The sequence below is a fragment of the Oenanthe melanoleuca genome, chromosome 3 (genome assembly GCF_029582105.1).
Source record: "Oenanthe melanoleuca isolate GR-GAL-2019-014 chromosome 3, OMel1.0, whole genome shotgun sequence".
Classification (NCBI taxonomy): Eukaryota; Metazoa; Chordata; class Aves; order Passeriformes; family Muscicapidae; genus Oenanthe; species Oenanthe melanoleuca.
In genome coordinates this window covers 86,907,001-86,926,586 of record NC_079336.1, presented here as the reverse complement: position 1 = coordinate 86,926,586, position 19,586 = coordinate 86,907,001, and the positions used below count along the sequence as shown (strand labels likewise).

The 19,586-nt window shown below is 41.3% G+C and overlaps 1 protein-coding gene across 8 annotated transcripts in view; it reads right to left on the bottom strand.

The window, feature by feature from the left end:
* The window catches only part of TRERF1 (transcriptional regulating factor 1), a 95,454-nt gene that overhangs the window by 68,583 nt on the left and 7,285 nt on the right, over positions 1 to 19,586 (bottom strand). The gene's annotated exons all lie outside the window — the stretch shown is intronic.

Here is a 19,586-nt window from a genome sequence, read left to right as displayed (position 1 = left end):
GAAGAGATGACATGACCTGCAATCCAGCCAGTCCATGAGTCACTAGGGTAGAAGGGAGACCTCCCATCTGGCAACCTGAAAAGCTCCAAGAGTCTGCCTAGAGTCAGAAGTGTGAATCAAGGAACTAAAAAAACAACCAAACCAATCCCTTTGAACTCTTTTAGCCCTTCTAGTGTCCTGCCCACAAAGTCCAGAAGCCTGTTAGTCCAGTGCCAGAGTGGAAAAGGTCTGAAATGTGCAACAGTGAAATGGCACACAAGAGAATACTATTAAAAAACCAAACAAATCATGCTTAATTTTTCAACCCAGTTATCTGGGGGGAGATACAGTGGGAATTAAAGGATTTGAAGCAAACAGTTTTCATGTTTGCCTTCCTCTCCTGCAGTGATGCTACTAAAGGTATCCCAGTGCCTAAAGTAAAAAAAAAAAAAAAAAAAAAAAAGGTGGACCCTCACTTGTCTTTTTTCAATGCCAAGCAGCTGCAGCCATGATGCCAACAGACCCCAGCAGCAACCCAGAGGAGCTCAGTGCCACAGAGAGGTGACACCCTTCACCACACTGCACTGCCATTTCCCCACCACCAAAAGGGGGATGGCAGCATGGGGGTCCCCAGCCAGGGTCCAAACTGCCAGCTCTGGGGTGCTTCCTTCTTCCCCTACGTGTACACTAGTACACACTAAGTGCTAAAAAAAATTTTCATCCTGTAAATGCCATTTTCTCAGATTCTACTGATGACTATTAATTTTTTTTGCATTACCAGAATAATATGGCAACACAGTTACACCACTATGGGGTTTGTTTTTCTTTTTTAAATTTCTTTGGTTAGTTTTTTGGTTTTTCCGTTAGGAAGAAGAGCTCTTCTGTCCACGTTACAGAAAGATCTGAACAAAAGAGAGCCACTGACCAAGAGCCCACTTCAGTATCCCTACCCTCCTATTCCCCTGCCAGCCCAGTAAAATTCCTCAGAGCACAACCTCTTCCTGGCTATTTTCAGAGCAACTGTAGCAATCATACAAGAACAATGGGGAAGTTTGTTTTACTCAAAGAGTAAATGTTTTGCAGCTTCCAATGTAAATATTTTAATTAATGGAATTTTTTTAACTCTTCTACTGCCTTACTTGTATTCACATTCACACAGAGCCATCAGGACAGAAGCAGCACTCAACTGCTGTAATACAGAGAAGAAAATACAACATAGAAAAATGACATGCTGACTTCAGAAAAAGCAGCTCAAATCAAAATTCAGTGGGCATTTGCTGGGGGAGATCTGTTATAAGAATTTAAAAGAAGCAAGTCTGCTCTTGCTCTGTGTCCAGCCAAGGGCCCATATTAGTTCTCACTGAAATTGTGGGCCTATTTTCATAGGCAGCTTGAAGAAAACCACAACTCAGTGTATTTCTGAAACAACATTACACCCAATGACCAGGCTTTAAGGAAAAAGTGACTTATCTTTTTGTGTCAGACATCAATATGGTGGCTCTTTGAACAGTGCCTCTCCCCTTAGAAACTATCTTCCTCCTCTGCCCCCAGATACCAGGATAAAGTTTGGATGCAATATCAGCAGATGGCTGGCATTCAAGATTTTTTTTAAATTTTCTTTTTCAAATGAAGTAGGACACAGATGGTGACGTTCCTGCTTTCCCAAAGCCTGAAACATGAACATAGACCTGTCTGAGCTGGGAAGCTCAAACCCATAGTGCATTTCAGGGGAGCTGCACTAATTACTGCACGGACCAGTTCAGCCTGAAGCAGTCCCACACGTGGCACTATTTCCCTTTCCCTGCTTTTATCTGAATGGGAGGTTTTGTTCTTGTACTGACCTCACCATACTTGATGCCTGTTAGCAACATCCTTCCAGAAGTTCAAACAAGCTCTGTAGAAATTCCCTACCACTGTAAGCAATACACATGCTACCCTAGGTAAAATCCTCACTGTACCTCTCAAAAAATTACCACATTTGTACTCTTCCACCACCTCATGCAAGGTGCTGGCTGCCTTAAGGCTCCCCAGGTTCTGCAATTGTCACAACTGCTGTTCACACTGGCAGCTCCATCACCTCCAGGCCAGTGGCACCTGGCTCATCACAGCCCACGAGGCAGCAGCCAGCACTGGAAATGATGGGAAGTGGCCTCCTGCCCTCTCTCCTGCAGGAACTACCAACTGAAGAAGGAGCAAGACCTCTCAACTCCATGCCATAAAGAACAAACCCCCCACAGTGCTAAATTACTAAATGCTGGCCATCAACCACTCCCCATTTAGGATGGGGAGCAGCAGGAGAAAAAATACCTGGCTCTTTCAGGAGAGAGAATCCTTAATTCAGCAGCAGCAGGAGATGCTGGGGACAAGAGCCTGCCAGTTCCTGCAGAAGGAAGGAGCAAGCAGACACATCACCCCTCGTGGTGTGCATGATACATCACCCCCACCATAGTACCTGACCCCTAGGTAGGGTAAATGGGTACCAAAGGACAGTGGCAGCTGAGAGCTCCCCTTGCAGCAGGGTCATTCACAAAGATGTGTTTGCAAAACACTTCCTTGTCCCGCACAATGCCACAAAGTGAAAGCAAAACTCCTCATCTTATATTTGAGTGTTACCAACCATTGCTGTGTACTGATGGACATTTATACAGTAACAACTTTAACTTCCACATCAGAAAAAACTTTCCTTAAAAAAACCTGAAAAATAAACAAACCCCACCAATCACTTCTTTCCCCATATTCCCCATCAGATTTCCTGGCTGTATGTGCAACATTAACACAGAGAGTAAAGATCAAAGAAGTAACAATCTCTGCTTGGAGCAGACTATTCATGGAAGACCCAAGTGAAGAGGCAGATTTTCCATGAAGCCCTCAACGTGCACACACTCTGGAAAAGGAGATCTCTGAGCAAGCAACCAACCTAAGGCTTATGTCAGTGCTTCCATCTTCCTCTCTGACCCCTTCTAGGGAGACACTGCATCTGACTTCCCCATGCGCCTATTTAACCAGCAATGTGACACTTGCACAACCTTACCAGTGTCTCTGTGGTCTTCCCATCAGGGCAAGGAGCAGAAACACACCCCAAAGGAGCAGAACATTCATAAGACTCCCATGCCCACGGGATGGAAAAGCAAGTGGGGAGAGAACAGATGAATGTTAATCTCTCCTCCTTGCCGCCAGCAGCAGTCTGTACTCTCCCACGCAGACAAGAGGGAGGCTGTACAATTTGTTGAGGCCAAACTGTCTGGAAAAATGCAGGGAGAGAAAACTGATGGCAAATTCTCTATCTCTTCTCGTACTGGAGGGAAAGTGAAAGTCAGTCATAGAGTTGCTGATAGAACATGAGACCAGAGAGTCTTCAAGGGACTGCAGTGCTGGGCTATGCAGGACTCCATCAGTTCAGCAAATTCATTAAAATATTCACTAAAATATTCACTAAAATATTCTGCTCACACACTGCTTCTTATGGGAAATATTTCCATTGGCAGATTAAGCTTTTTGTCTGATCATAAGAACACAAAAAAGACCTGAGACCACTCCATCACTGTGTTAATTCACAAGTGCAGGACTTCTCCCTAGCCTGCATGACTCCAAACTCCTATTTCCTAGCCACGAGTAGGAAGCCAATGAGCACAACTTGGAGCAGTTGCCACCACAGACACTTTCTTTAACTGATCTGTGCCTCAAAGGTGCCTGTCAGCACACAGTGCTGTACATGTGCCAAACGAGAGCATGGGGGAGAAGCTCCAAGCAGGAAACAGAAGCTTGTCTTAGATTAGCACAGCTCACTCAAGTGTAGTGCTATGCTCAGATTTGGTTTTGATTTGCAAACCTTGCTGTCATTGGCTAAGAGGATGTCTCAAATTTTGTTAAAATAGGCAAAAAACAAAAGCTAGAAAGCTGAAACACACAAATGAAATTACCCTGGCAGCAGTAGGTACCTTTAAAACCTAAGCAAGATGCACATTTCTGAAACCCCATTTTTACAGCTTTCTTTTCCATCTTCCCTTCCAGCTGAAGGCAGTTTCTTGGATGGGCATCTCCTAGGTCTCCAGCAACACATATTCAAAAAGCAGAGACAGCAAAAGGAGAGTCTCTCTGCTGCAGCAGTTTGAGCCATCATCAGTCACCTCTGATCTTTGAGAATCCCTCCCCACCAGCCCCAAACCCGTATTACAAATTTGTTGCCCACTGAGATATCTTAGAAATAAGCCAAGCCAAAGACCAACTTGGCTCCAAGGAAATTTCAAATGGTACTCTGGTGAGCTGGTGGCATGTTTCCAGTTCTTACTGAGAATTCCAGAATTAAGAGTCCTGGACTCACCATATTGCCTGAAGACAGCAGGTCCTACCCTCAAACACACGTGCCAGCATTGCAGACGTGGTTTTGATGACATTAATACCTGTCCAGCAGGAACCACTCCAGAGGAACCACTTGCTTACTCTAGCTCACAATAATCACAGTAGCAGAGACATACTGCAACCAATATCTTGTTCAAGGACAAGGGGAAAGTTCTTTGGGTAATCTAGAGAAGGAATCTGAACCTTAAAGGGAAAATTTCAGTGAAGAATGAGGGGAGGCAAAACCCCACTATTTAATGTTAGCATTTATTAATGTTTAGCCTTCAGCTGTGGATAAACAGAGAAGAATCTCTCTGCCTGTGCACATATTTAAGACTGTTTACACATGAAGTCCAAAAGGATGTCTTCATTTTATAAATAATTTGATCTGATGACTACAACAGAAAAAAGTGCAACTTAAGGCTACATACATAGGCAAAACACTTGGCTACTAATGTCTAAACAGGGGGGGCAAAGACTAAACATCAGAGTCACTAAAACTCAGCAAATGGTTTATAATTGAAGCTAAGTGCTTAACATAGTGCACATTCAACACACACCAAACTGCAACTCTCCTTAAACTTTTGAAGCTGTGCTTCCCAGTAAGTCATTTAAGTATTCAATGTGAGAGTCTCCTAAATGTAAACACTTCCTCTGCTTCTTATACCTGGCCACATAAGCCATCCAGCAATGCCTTGCCCCTCCCATGTGGCAGGCACAACACCCCAAAAAGCACACCTGTGGAGCCACAGGGTCAGGGAACACAGCATCAGGAGAAGCTGAGACTTCTCTCTCACAGAAATGAGGAGAAAAGGTCCTCAAAAGATTTACTGTCTGTACTCAAAGCCTGTGGTTTTGTTTTCCTTTGTCACATGCTCCTGTATGTGCACATAGATGGCTGTAGTTACACGTGTGTGCAATTTGCTTAAGATCAATCATTCTGTATGTCAGTGCAGTGGGGGAAACAATGCACACAAGAAACTCTATTACCCTATGAAGAAGTACTATTTCCAGGTAAAATCTCCTCTTGCACAAACTTCTTTTCCAGGTTTTTTTCTCACATGAGAACCTGTAAGCAGCACTGTAAGAATACTCTCAGCAGTCTCCAAAATGGATTGAAGTATTTGCTACCTCAAATTTTTCACAGACTTCCTAAACTAAAAATAATGAGATTTTTTTTAATGTTCTCTATTTACTGCTGCAAGCCATAATGCCTCTTACTTTAAGCTCAAAGCATGCCCTTATGCAATCAAGAGGCCTGTATGCAGAAGAAAGGAACAGAAGATTTTAAAAAAAGGCAGCACACATGTAATTTTGGTGTAGCTAAATTTTCTGTAACTACTGATACTGTATATACAGTATTTGATATTCTCTATCAGTAAGGAATATCTGACAATGAAGTACAATTCTGTGCTTTTAAGAAAAACTACATCTCTGACTGAGACGAGCAATGAGGACTGCAAGCATTTATCTTGAAATCAGCAACCACACATGGTAAGAAAGGCCTGCCAGGATGTGATCCTTAATTATGACTTCATCCTGCACAGCTCCCCTGAAAAAGGATCAGCTGAGACATCTTGCCCAAAGCAGCTTCTACAGAGCACAGCCCAACCAAAGACAAGACCAGGGTGCCAAAAATAACAAGAAAAGAAGTTTTCCCCACAAGTAATGAGGTATCCCTTATAATTCAACCTTATAAAACCAGATTTGTCAAGTCCTAAATCAGGTTGCTGCAATATTTCATTGCACCATAAATCTTCCTTATACCCTAGTAAAGATGCCTAATAATTTATTATGCCATAATTTTATTTTTTTTTAATCTGGATCTCATCAAAAGTTGCCTGAAATAGGCATCTCTTTTACAGTCCATTTTCCACATATGTACAAATTCCAAAACATAACTGGTTTGCATTTTTTGCATGGAAAATAGTTTGCAAGATGCATTTACATGTAGACTACCAAAGTTTGTAATTATCTCTCTTGGGTTTCTTAGGTAGGTCAGTGAACATCTACAAAGACTTCTGTATCATCCATGATATTCATTCAGCATCTTTTTTTTTTTTTCCTAAAAGCAGTAAAACCTCCTTAAAGAATTCCACCAACAAGTAAAATTTTCAGAAGAAAGTGGGTTTCTAGAGTCAGAAACTTTCAGAACTTTTTTCTTTACTTTTTATTAAAAGTTTCATGGCCTTTTTTTGCTGAAACAGATTACTTCACAAGAATGCTGAATTCCAACTGCCTCATGTACTTCTCTTTCAGTGGATAAGATACACCTCACCTAATGAGTTCAAATAAAAAGAAATAAAAGCAGAAGATTATTTAAAGGGGGGGGGGAGATGAGATATTGCCAGCACTTGTTATAAAAATTTTTAATTCCCATTCCCTCCCAACTAATCAGGTCTGTAATAAAAGAAACACTATTTCAAAGCAGTTGCCATGTCTGTAAATGCCAGCACTGTAAAAAGTTAAGAATATGATCACATCAAGCACTGTGAAAAATGCACATTTTTCCTCGTGAAACAGGTATGATGAAAACAGCTCTAGAACTTTAAGACTGCTCCAAGTTTGAAAAAACAGTGATGTCATTATTTTCCTGCAGCTTCTGAGAAGTTTACATCCCTGCTTCCTGCTGCCTCGTTTCACTTTTCTTAACCCATGAAACACAGGACAGGCACCACAGCACTGCAGTGCTGGGATCACTGCAGAAGTCAGGACAAGCCCATTTTACATCTCACCAAGCCTCCCTTAAACAGCAACTCAATAAAAGCTGCACTTCCAGAAGCTAAAATAGAAGGTGAACTGTCCCTTTATTTGCTATGTCTCTATGAGTACACAGCCTATCTTTTCTTTCCTTTACCCTGTTCAGTCAAGGGTCACAAGCAGTGTATGGAGAAGCTAATTCCTGGTCCTGATCCTGCAAAACCCCACGAGGAAAAGGCCCTAAAAAGCAACTAAATGGAGTATGCAGCAATTAAGACGTGTTTCACTACTCTGCTTATCGCATGATTGCACTGCCTGCCCTGGAGTCCTGATGCAGGGCTGAAGTCAAGATAGTGAGTGTCACAACCATTTCACAGCTAGCTGTCAGATCATAGAGACAATTTTAAAGACAGAAGAAATCCAGAAAAAAGAAAAGTGGGTTTGGTTGGTTTTTTTGGTTTTTTTTTTTTAAACTTCAAATGTTTTACACTGGTGCAAGGCATTAACAAAAATGTTATTTTAGGTAACCGACTGACTCATTTTTTGCTAAAATTATAATTTATCAACCAATTCCTAAAGAGCCAGGCAATCTAAAAGAGTTCCCTGCAAAAAAAAACCTGAGTTCATACTACCCAAGGAACTTGCTAACCTTGATTTTTAGGCTAACATACAGACAACCCTGTTATTTCTCTCTTGATTTCCACACTGGAATAGCAAGAACTTTACTTTCCCCTTTACTTCATTCACCAAACTGCTAAGTTTTCTGTGCTGCACATTTCCCTCAGAGGTGCTCAGAATGGGGTTTCCCTGGAGAGCAAAGGCTTTCTGTCTGGTGGGCATCTCAGAGGCTGGGGCAGTGGGGAGGTTGTTTTTTGCTTTATCCAACTCTGGGACTAAGACTTGTAATGGGAAACTGCTTAGTTAACCACTTCTCCCAGCATTCCCAGGAAACTGTCTGTCTGAAAAAGACATTTTTAATTAAAAACAAAACAAAAAGAGCCCCTAATTAACCAGTTTGTCTAAGATCAATGCCCAGCTAGTTTTGCCACAGTTTTTAAGAACTGGGTTGGCTCTTCCAGCCAAGGAGGAAGTGAGGCCAGACCCTGAGAGCTTTTGGGCTGATACTGATCTGCAAAAACTCCATGAAGCCCAGCAAAATTATTCTACATCTATTTATAGCTCCACCAATAAATGCAAAATCTGGTAAAAACGGTTTTTAGATATTGAAACTGTACAGGCCATAAAAATTTCCTTCTAGACAATTTCTGACATTTGAATTGCTCAAATAAAGAAAGGGGCCATCTCAATACCTGTTTTTCTAAATTTGCTTCCCCAGGCATCTCAGTTAATTCAGTGCATCTACATTTAAAGCTTACTTCTGTTATTCTACTCTGTGCTTTGCATTTTACAACATCTGTAGTTGCTTATACACATGAAATGCATATTAGAATTTGTTTTTTTTAAAACAAGTGGTCATAAAAGTAACACAAATAACTGACCCTGCATTACTAACTCACCAATATTTCAAGCAAGGATTTTTATTCACTCAGCACTCATCTTTAAAACACACACACATATCCCAAAGGAAAAATACACAAGAAAATACAAAATCTTTTCCTTAGGAGTAATATTTACCTACTAAGAAAAGTTATTTCCCTTAACTAGAACATTTTTATAGCTGGGAAAACAATTCATGAAGAATTTGCTAGATTCACATGCTTGTACATCTATTAGTTAAAATATTTCCCAGGAACTTTAATTAACAGTTATGTCTAACATGCATGCTCATTAAATACTGCCGTCCACAAAATACTACACACAAAAATATTTGTATAAACAACAAAAGAAAGATAATCTGTTTATCACACAGGTTGATTAGCTCACCAATCATATTCAGCTTTTATGGCACTACAAGTAACAGTATAAATCTTTAGCAATCATAGCTTTGATTAGTCTTTGTACCTGACAGACTTTGCATCTACTACTCCCAACATACTTAGTCTTGGCTTTGAAATCTAGGTGTACCAATTAAATTGTTCAAATCCTCAACACTCACTCATCCCCTTTCTGTCTTCCAATGACCAGAAATACCCAAAACCCAAAAAATCTCCAACACTTGTTCCCAGAAGTATGCTTTCTAGGTTTTCAAGTACAACAAAAGCTGGAACTTGGCACAACTTAGATAACTGCATTTTCAAATTAAAAGCCAGGAAATTAGTCATGGCAGGGCAGCATCTCTAGGGGACAGTTTGGGTGGCCACCAGCAAGATGCATGAGGAAGGCTGTGTGAGAGGGCAAGATTGGTATCTACCACTTCCTCCCTGCTGCCACCAGCATCAGCAAAGCTGAGACAATCCTCCCTCACTTACTGAGGGCTCAACCCCAACACAGGGGAGGCCAGTGCAGGTATTCCCACACCTGAGAAAGGGTAAGATCAACAGAGCTGGTGGGGAGAACTCCTTGAAGCCAAGGACACGTGGTATTGCCAGTTTGGGTAAATAGTGACTTAACTGTCTCAAGAAAGCCACTCTTATGATAATCAGACCTCAAACCTATAAAGGATCAAACTTTCAGGAGGACAATCCTTTGCTGTCCCCAGCAGCTACATGATAGCTGTTTGACTCAGCAAGGTCATCACAACACCCTAAAACACACCACCTCCTCAGCATGGCAAACCCACAAGAATGGCTCCACACCGCCCCACGGGGAAAGCAGGGCAGTGCTGTGCCCCAGACTGCTCAAACAGGAAAATCTCCCTTCCAGGGCTGCAGCTTTGGGCTGTGCTGCCTTCTCTCATCTGCCCCTTCCCACACCATCACCTTACTTCCATCACTCCCCTCCTTACATCACGGTGTGTGGCACAGTCTGGGCACAGCAGCACTGCCCAGCTCCAAGAGAGATGGAGCCAACATGCCTGAGCAAGCCCAGGGGGAGGAAGAGGAAGGAGAAGGAGCCCCCTCAGCAGAAGAGCAGTGCTGGGATGCCAACCTTAGCTGGCAACAAACACCATCTGGCCAAACCTAACTAACCCACCTGCAATCCCAGTTCCAGAGGGATGCTGACTTCAGACTTCATGGCAAACTCCTGAATGATGCTCTTCTGCTTTATTGTCATAACTTGCTTATTTTTTGCAAAAGCAGAGATGCTAACTATCACTTCTACTCAGGGCTGTATAACTTCACTAGAGGCTTTCCTTTTCCATACTGAGACTCACCTTACAGAAAAGGTTTCAGCTATTTGTGCTTAGAAAAGTAAGCTTTAGTGGTTTCCCTTTAGCATTTCCACCACACAGAAACTACAGAGGTTAGAGCCCTTCTTCTGAAACTTCAGATGTTAATTAACAGTGAAAGGGCAGTGTTAATAGCTTTGGTGTTTTTAAGCTTGCTGGGATCTTTGCTTTACTCCACATAGCAAAGGAAGAGGAAAATGTTCACAATCAAGAACAAGAAGTAAGCTAGAACTAGGCTGTGGGTCAGTAAGCAAAGGAAAAATTGATGAACAAAGCAAGAATGATGAATTGGGTTACTGAATTGTATGTATGGACACAACTGTGTGACAGGGTGCATATTTTTACCACACACAAATATTTGGTTGAGTTGGAGTTTCTCATTTGCCTTGTACCATGTTCATTTATGTAGTCTGCTCCCATGGTCCCTGCCAAGAGCCATGCTCTCCAACAGCCTCCACTGCCTCCTGGAGAAGGAGGAGCCTTACTTTTGGCCCAAACGAGAGTTCACCATTTTTTTCTGGGTATTTTTGGAAGCAAATAAAGGGCATTTACACTAGAAATAATTTTATCCCAGGACAGAAGATGGTACAACACAGAACTATACAGTGCCATTTGCATTTTAAATTCAACAGTTTCTAGATTAGTCTTCTTCAGCTATTAAAAAAAAAAATTCAAAAGAATGTTGAGTGGAGGCAAAGCTTACACTTCAGATACACTGCTTCTGATATTTGAGAGGTTCAGCACAGACACTATTCCATAAACTTTCCAGCATCATATTTATGAGCACACGGACACATTTATTTCTTTGGATAGAATAAATGGAGTAGATGACCATCACATCACTGGTGAAAACTGCTATGTCATAAAATAGCCCAAAGCTGCTGGAATTTGTAAGTCCCTGTAAGCAAGTAGCATGTGCCAAGCCAGGCAATCCTGATGAATTAGATTAGAAGCCTATAGACTTCTGAGAAATAATTAATTTGCTCAGAGTTGCATCTGCACAAAGACATATATACATTCACATTTCTGAGGAAAAATAAATTCTGACTTCTTACATTCGTGTATTTCCCCTTGAGCATAAACCTGCAAGATTATTAACTATAATAAAGCTCTAAAATGGATGCTAAAATGGTGTTTGAGGGCAGCATCAGACACTCCAAAAACATATATAAGCTAAATTCCAATGCACTATATAAAGGCAAGTTTCAGCTAGAAAGCTTTACTGTGATTTGTGATACTTTAAAAGCACTCTTGTAACAATTTTAATAGTTTAAAATATTGGAGTTTAGTCCCAAAGAGATGTAGCTAGTGCTAAACTGCCATTTTAATGGAATTTTTGCACCCTCTCTCTATGTTCCACTTTATAAATAAATCTCTAGACTTTTTATTGATTTCTTTTAACATGATAGATTGAGCCTCTCTGGCAGAGAGTGCAAAGGAACAGCACACGAAAAATTACAAGTTCACAGTTTGTGAAAGGGACAACAATAACAAAACCCCCAAGCAAAAACAATCACAAGACAATGCATGTATGCCTGCGTTCACTGTCCAGATCTGCCTTGTGCCAAGACTTCCTCGTTATATTTACTGTGAGAAACAAGTAAAACAATGTCACCTACAGCTGTATGATGTGCTGCACATCCTTTCAGTTACAAAGCCTAAACCTGACTTCAGCCTGTCTGACTTGAGTCGCTCGTGCTCTGAAGTTGTGTAGGACACGCCATCGAAATTATTTCAAAGGTTTTGTAGTAGTCCGAGTCAACATTCTGCAGATGCAGCAGGAAAAACATCCAAGCAAGTTTTTCATGGTATACAGAGCAAGAATTAGGGTAAATTAACACAGTTAGCTGCTCTTAGAGGGTCCTGTGCCAGACAGCTCACCAGGATACTGTCCCGCTGACCCAAATTCTGCAACCAGCTCTGCCCGTGTGAGTGCTGCCAAGTGCACTTGTGGTCAAGCTGTGAGATCACTCCTCCTCCTACAATCCAGCTCAGAAACATACTACAGAAACACACCATGGCAGAATAAAAACTTACTACCCCTGTGCATGGGTGCCCACCCACAGGAAGGAGAAACTGTTAGTCTTCTGACACAGAGACAGACCTACTTTAAGTCGTGTGATCCAATTCTCAGTTGCCAATATTACGCAAGGGATAAGCAGAACAGCTCATACCACAGGTTTCTTTCTTACATAGGAAGAATATGAAGGACAACCAAACAAAAAGGAAACAGAATACTGGCAGCAAACTAAACTAGGTAAGTACAGTTGAAAATATTTAGCAGCCTTTTGTCTTTATCCTGTTTGGTTTATCTCTCCTTACTGCAATGTATTTTTAAAAAACTTGATCTTTTCACTATATATGTGACTAGATTAAAAAGATTCCTTGAACACATGACTGTGCAATATGATTTAAATTCTTTGCAAGATCTCACAAACTCCTGTGTGCTTAATTTTAGAAACAAGGACAACAAAAAAGAAATCAAAAACCCAACAACGTCTGCCATTTCCATATGTGCTCTATATTTTACTAGTTCTTTACCAGAAATGAAGAAAAAAAAAAACCCCAAACCAACAACCCCCCCACAAAAGAGTGTTAGGGGCGTTATGTCTTTCCTGACACTTTGAAATACAAGATACTTCTGACTTGTTGGTCACCTAGACATCTGCTACACTGAGCTCTAAGTTCCCCCCATCTGAAACACAGAAGGAGTGGTAATTCAGAGAGCTATTTGTGGAGATGTAAAGATGATGTGACAGCAATATCATGGATACATGGATATCAAAATCACTGGGGATTCTGGTCATGCAATGCCCCAAAATAATTTTCAGTGGAAGCAGCTGCATCATTCAAGATCAAGTCCAGAGTGACTACAAGTCTCCCCAGATCCTTCTCTTGCTGGTTGTTTCTCAGATGGTGGAAGGAGATGCAACATCAGCAATTACTATCACAGCAGTGATCCACAGGGATCCAATGCACAAACATGCAGTGTAACAGCAACCACTTATGCAACCTGAACAGCTCAGGATGCTTGACAAACACAGGGGGAAAGGCAGGTTGGAAGGGTGGGCGTCTGCCAGACTAGAGATTTCATGTCACATCTCCAACCAGCCCTGCATCACTCAAGTCACCAAGCAGGGATGCAACACACATCCAATTCTGTTTCTGGGGGCTGGTACACACCTCAGAAGGGACTTTGTGTTTTCCTTTATTTAGCCAAACCACATACAAAGACCCAAAACTAGACCTCCTGACTACTTCTTGAAGGTCACATCCCTAAGTGGATGGTGGAGCTGAAAGACCAGCACTGCTACCGGCCATGCTGTTGCTCTGTAACCTTCAGAGGCCAATGCTTTCAACCTGGCCTTTTTGCTGGTGCTTAACTCACACAATTCTTTAATCCCATTAAGCATCTGATTTTTAAATACCGCTCCGCCTTGGCTCGCAGGCACCTGCTACTGACAATTATCAGAGAACATATGTAAGAAAAAAAATAGCATATGGCTATACAAATAACTGCAGCAATGAAGTGCTCCTCACAAGCTCTAAAAGAGACAAGGAACTGCACCAGCTCCATGGTGTGTGCAAGCACTGACCACTCAGGAACACTCAGGGTTACACCGATGTGTGCCCTGCCAGCACACCCCTCAGTTCTTCCCCCTGCATCCCCATGCTCTTGACCAGGGCAGAAGAGGAGACATAAAAAAATACAAAGCATGTGAACAGATATTGGGAACTTTCACATGCAATGAGCCCAATCCAAAGCTGCTCCTGCAAGTCTTCCTGCTGGAGATACCTGGAGACCTCCTTGCCTTCCTCCCAGGGCAGAGGGTGCTGATTGAGACACAACAAGAATGGAAATCTCTCCAGATCCATTGAAATGTCAGATGAGTTTGTTTCGCTGTGTTTTTTGGGGGGTTTTTTTAAGTTATTGGGATGAGTCCCACCTCCACAGCCTCAGCCTTCCCAAAATAGTAAAGATAAATTAAAATGCTCTACATACAGGACATTATGGCTGGAAATTTAGCAGGAGAATTAGAACAATGGTTGTCCTTTTGCTTTGTCGGTGTGCACACTGGTACCACCACCAGCTCACTACCAAGTCTGCTGCACTCAAGGGCACAAATTCGACATCACATTTCTCCCTTTTCTTAATGTATTTATTTTTCCTCTGGAAAGTGACTTACTTTAAAGATTTCTTTATGATTAAAAAACACAGCAATCAACTTTTCAAAATGTCACATTTTTTAATTTGATTTCTGTTTCCCTCCTCCCAGGTCCTCAGGCTCTCAGGAAACCCCCATGCCTCCATTTCAAACTTTGCCACAGCTGTAGCCCCTACATCAACCCCAGAAGGGCAGCTCCAAATTTCTGGATTTCTGGAGGGATGAGGAGCTCTCTAATCCCTGACACGGAGCTCAGCTTTGCACATGGGACATTCAGCCACAACGTAATAGCTTTAGTTCAAAACCTACTCAGTCTCACAGGGCAAGTTTTGACCTCCAGGGCTATGGGGACATAAGCCACCCAACAATGTGCCACAGCAAACTCCTGACCTGGTCACCAGAAGTGGCAAAAGGCACGGTGCCGTCCTTTGGTTGCTCCCACTGCAGCAGGGATCCTGGGAACAATGCAGCATTAGGGGCCACCCAGCCTGGCTGCACAGCAAGGAAACGAGCTACATCCCCACCAGTTTCAAAAGGCTCTACACCAGATCTTCATTTCTCTTCACTGCACAAAATTCAGAGCATTTATGATGAAGTTACCGATGCGCCACCGCCAACAAAGGAAGACTTGCAGCACAGAGCTAATGCTCAGTTAATAACCCAACAGGGAGGAGAAAAAACCTCTGAATTTAGCATGGCTGATGTAAGCTGTGATGTCATTTCCACACACAGGCTAGTGAAAATAAATCTAAAAAAAAAGATCTTTTTTTTTTTTTTCTGATCCAAGATACAGAGATACATAAATTGCTTGGCTTTCATTTCAAACAAGCAGTGTGAGATAACCCCAAAACTTAATAAAGCTTTCACTCCTGCTCTTCAGAAGGCTCAAACCCTTTGACAGGATCAGCTCTCTGGGAGAGCAGTGAGCCAAACCACTTGTACAGGCACGTACCCTCAGCCCCGTCCCACCCAGCAGTGCCAGCACAGTCTGGTTCTCACTCTTCAACAAGATGTTTGGTTTGGGCTTTTTATTTTTGAGGAAGTAATTTTAAACTAAGTAGATATATATAAAAAAAATCTTGCTCTAACAGCTCTAAAGGATTTTTTGGTACAATTATGGCTGAAATTAACTATTCTCTAAGGACAGATTAAACAAGCCAAGCAAAACAGGTCAGAAGATCTGAGAGAAAGGGCATCTTAGAATTATGAAAGATGCTCAGCTAAATTAACACAAAAAAAAAAGAAAAAAAAAGAAAAAAACAAACAAAAATAAACTTCATCCAAACAGAAGAAACTGCTGAAAGAACAGTCTGGAAGTACAAAAAAAACATATTTACTAACTTTGGGTAACTCAGGAAATGCTGCAGAATAATTTTACCATTTTAAAAAAATAATAACGTTCTTTAAATTAAATCCCCCACTTTTTCCCCCAGAAAAAGTAACTTAATAGGAACTCTGCTGTAAGTGCTGCCTTACCTATTATGCCAGTAAATAATTTCAGAACTTGAGAACATTTATAAGAACATTCAACCTGGAGGGTAATTTTACTGAAATTTCTGTTTGGCAAATGAAAATAGTGTTTTCAACAGATGAATATCCTTCCCTGTAATTGTTATTCTGTTGCCATCATGTAAATTGGTGTTTTACACAAATGCAGCTTGAAACCTACCCACTGAAAGAAAAACAACCCGAGATAAAACCAACCTGCACAGAACAGGGTAGAACAGTACTAATAACATGTAAGCACAGGTTTCTAAATAGTAAAAAAAAGGCTGTTGCATAATTTATTAATTTTCCTACTAGTTTCACAGATGAAGATAGCAGCACCATGAGATAGGCAAAAGATTTTTTTTTGCCTTTAGCTTAGTAATTTACAAGCCTTTGAGTTTGAGTGTGTTTTGTTGTTGCTGCTCACTGGGAAAATACTGTGGAAATAACATTTACCTGCATTCTCAGTCTACAAAGCTCGCTGAGCACAGCTCCATAGAGACACATCCCCAGCAAGCACCACACAGATTTACCGTAAGTTGGTGACTAATCCTTACAGCCTACCCTGTATCACTGAGTCAGCTTGAAAGTTTGTTCATTCACTCAAACACCACTTCTGCCATTCTCCTCTCTCTCTGATCGGCAGGCAGGTCTGAAATCTGCCTTTCCTCCATTCAAGCAGAGCTTCTTACTGCCTGAATAGGCAAGAGGTGCAGGTACAAACCGGCTGCTCTTGTAGAGGATTGCCCTAAGAAAACACACGCTTGTCTACACAACAGCATAAAAACAAACAGACCAAAAAAAGAAAGCCCCACATTTTCTTTCAGCAAGAAACTTCTGTGTATGCAAGGAAGGAGCCCTGCAGGGAAGGACTCTCCAGGGGGCACAAGCTGACCCTGCTACTTGAAAAACTTCCCGGTTCCCACATTTGGCAACCTAACCTACAAAGCCTACAAGAAATGCCCAGTTTAAGTTTTACTGGTCACAAAAGCAGTAGCAGAACAATGCAGGTACATATTCTAGATAGCTGTAATGGCCATATATGACTTTCCATTTGCTGAAGCCTAAAATAAGATGCCCCACTCTTTTGTTCTCTTTTTTCGTTTCTTGCAATTTACATAATTAGCAGTACAGATTTTCCAGAAATAACCTGAAAGTAAAAGTTCTACCTGAAAAAAAACAGAAAAAAGACGTGTTTATGCTAAGGATAGTACGGGGATTAAATGTAAGGAGTTTCCTTACATAACTGAAGCCCATCATCCACTTTGTAATTATGATAGTTGAACTAGAAGAATACAATTAGAACAGAGTAAAATAATTACAAGAAGGAACTGCAGTCATACACAGATCCAACCTTGCACCTTCTCTCAATCAGTCACACAGGTAGTTCAAACGACTATAATAAGAGCAGGCACTGCTACAGATGACTAAAAATTGGAAAGTCTGGTCCAATACTGAGCACGCAAGCCGACGGAAGCCTTTCCATCAGACAGCTTTATGCAGTAATCTATGTGCCATTGCCATATAATGTCTGCACTGCAACCTTATTAGCTTTGGACCATCGCCTACTGGCTGAGAGGTGGCCTTTAAAACCAAAGGAGTCCATGTTATTTTAATGAACCCCTACTTTAACTAACGATCAAGTAGTTAGCCTAGGGATCATATGCTGACAGACTTCTAGCATCAAAGTACAGCTCCTTTCATAAATTAGAGTAATTCTGTGGTATTAGTCTATCGTTTATGTATGTGCATGCAACGTCCAGATTAAAACTTCTGAAAGTTGGAAATCGTTGAAATAAAAGTCTGCTAAGATTTTATTTTATCATTCCCACTCATGTTAAGCAGTACCTTACTATGCAGGCAACCACATTTGGCTTAACTTACATTCTTTTCATTAACAAAACAGTACTTAATCCAATGTCTTTTTTCTGTGCACCTCCCTTTTCAGGTGTATTATTTCTTTAAATCTAAAGCAGTTTTCAACTTCAAAGACTAACTTTTTACTACAAGCAATATAGGAACAGTAAAATTCATCCTCTGCAATGCATCTTTGGTTTTCAAGTATTTAAACGGTGAAATCTTTTTTCGTTTTACCTGCAAGGCATATTCTCTTATTCATGCTCTTTCATTATAATAGCAGCAACTTTAGAAAAGTATTAAAGTTCATTATAAACCATCTCTTTCAAAATTTCATAGTCCTAAAAAAACCTTCTTTTCCTCACTTTAGAAAAAATTTTGCCTCTCATTTTCTAATTTTATCAAACTCATACAGACAGCAGCAATACTTTTCCATTGTGATCCATACTGCTCACACACCAATTTATTGAACTCTCAAAGTGTAAAACAAGTTTAACTGACAAAAAAAAATACAGAGAATCACTGTTCACCATCTCAGCTGAGAAGCCTCTTCAAGTCTTGGAAACACAGCATCAATGGAAGAATGAGAGAGAATTTGCCTGCCCATACTTTTGCAAATATTTTGGGTTAGAGGAATTACTGCCACTTTACATGGAGCGATGCCCCTACCAGATTCAGAAATATGTGTTTAATGTAGTTATGAATATGAACCTCACTTCTCCAGACATAAATTGCCTGCTTATTCAGAAACCTCTCTCCACTCCCCCGCTTTGCCATGCAGACTTACTGAAACACATGGCAATGGTCTGCAGGGCATCCCTGCGGATGGGGATGGAGAGTCATTAGTGCTTCACCGCCTGTGCTCAGAGACACCCTCTACCAAAGCAGATACTTGGTTACAACAACCTTGGTGTGATCAGGGGGTGAAAGAGGCAAGAATGCCATTTCTGACACTCATATGTCTCCATGAAGAGCCTGCATCTTGCCCCGTTTGGCATGCTCCTGCTCGCAGCAAGTGTGTTGCCAAAAAGAGCCAGAACTTCAAACAGCTTTACTCAACCCTTTCAAATAAAGTATCCTGGTTCAGCACCTCACCTAAAGCACGACAATCTCTGAGATGGTTTTCCACCTTATTTTTGCCAGGAACTCATTAGAATATCACTGCAAGTACTTGTTTATTATCATTGCTCTGATGCTGAATTCACATTTTTACAATGATCAATAAAAACTAAATCAGCTCACTACACAGTCAGCCCACACATGAAGAAAATTAATTTAACAAGATCAAAGTTGTCTACCTTCTACTGCTGTAAAATCACAACCAGCCTGATGGTTTTTGCCAGTTATCTTTGAAGAATGATTGGAAATGAATAAAAAAATCATTCTGGAAGCATATACGAAATTGCAGATACAAAACAGAGATAGGAGGACACATGTAAGCAACTGCATGGGAGACCTCTGCTTGAGTTTGAACTGCGTGGCAGGGCAAAGCATCAGTGCTCTTGCAAAGCTGCCCCACTCAGCGTGGCTGAGCATTAACCATTTCTTCTGTTCCATCAAGATACATAAGGGCTCCCCTGCAACACTGAATATAAGCTTTTGACAGGTAACCAAAAAAAACCCCAAAATCATGCTAGTGAGTTAACATCCAAACTGCTTCTACACATTTTCCTCCAAATGTGTACTAGGGGCACAAGCAGCAACAAAACTGTGTATCAGCATTGAGCTATACATGGCATGTATTTGTGGTTCAGGTCACTGTGACAGTAATGGCCACAGAGCTCAGGGCTATTTCAAAGGCCACTGTGGCCTAGGAGGCATTGAAGATG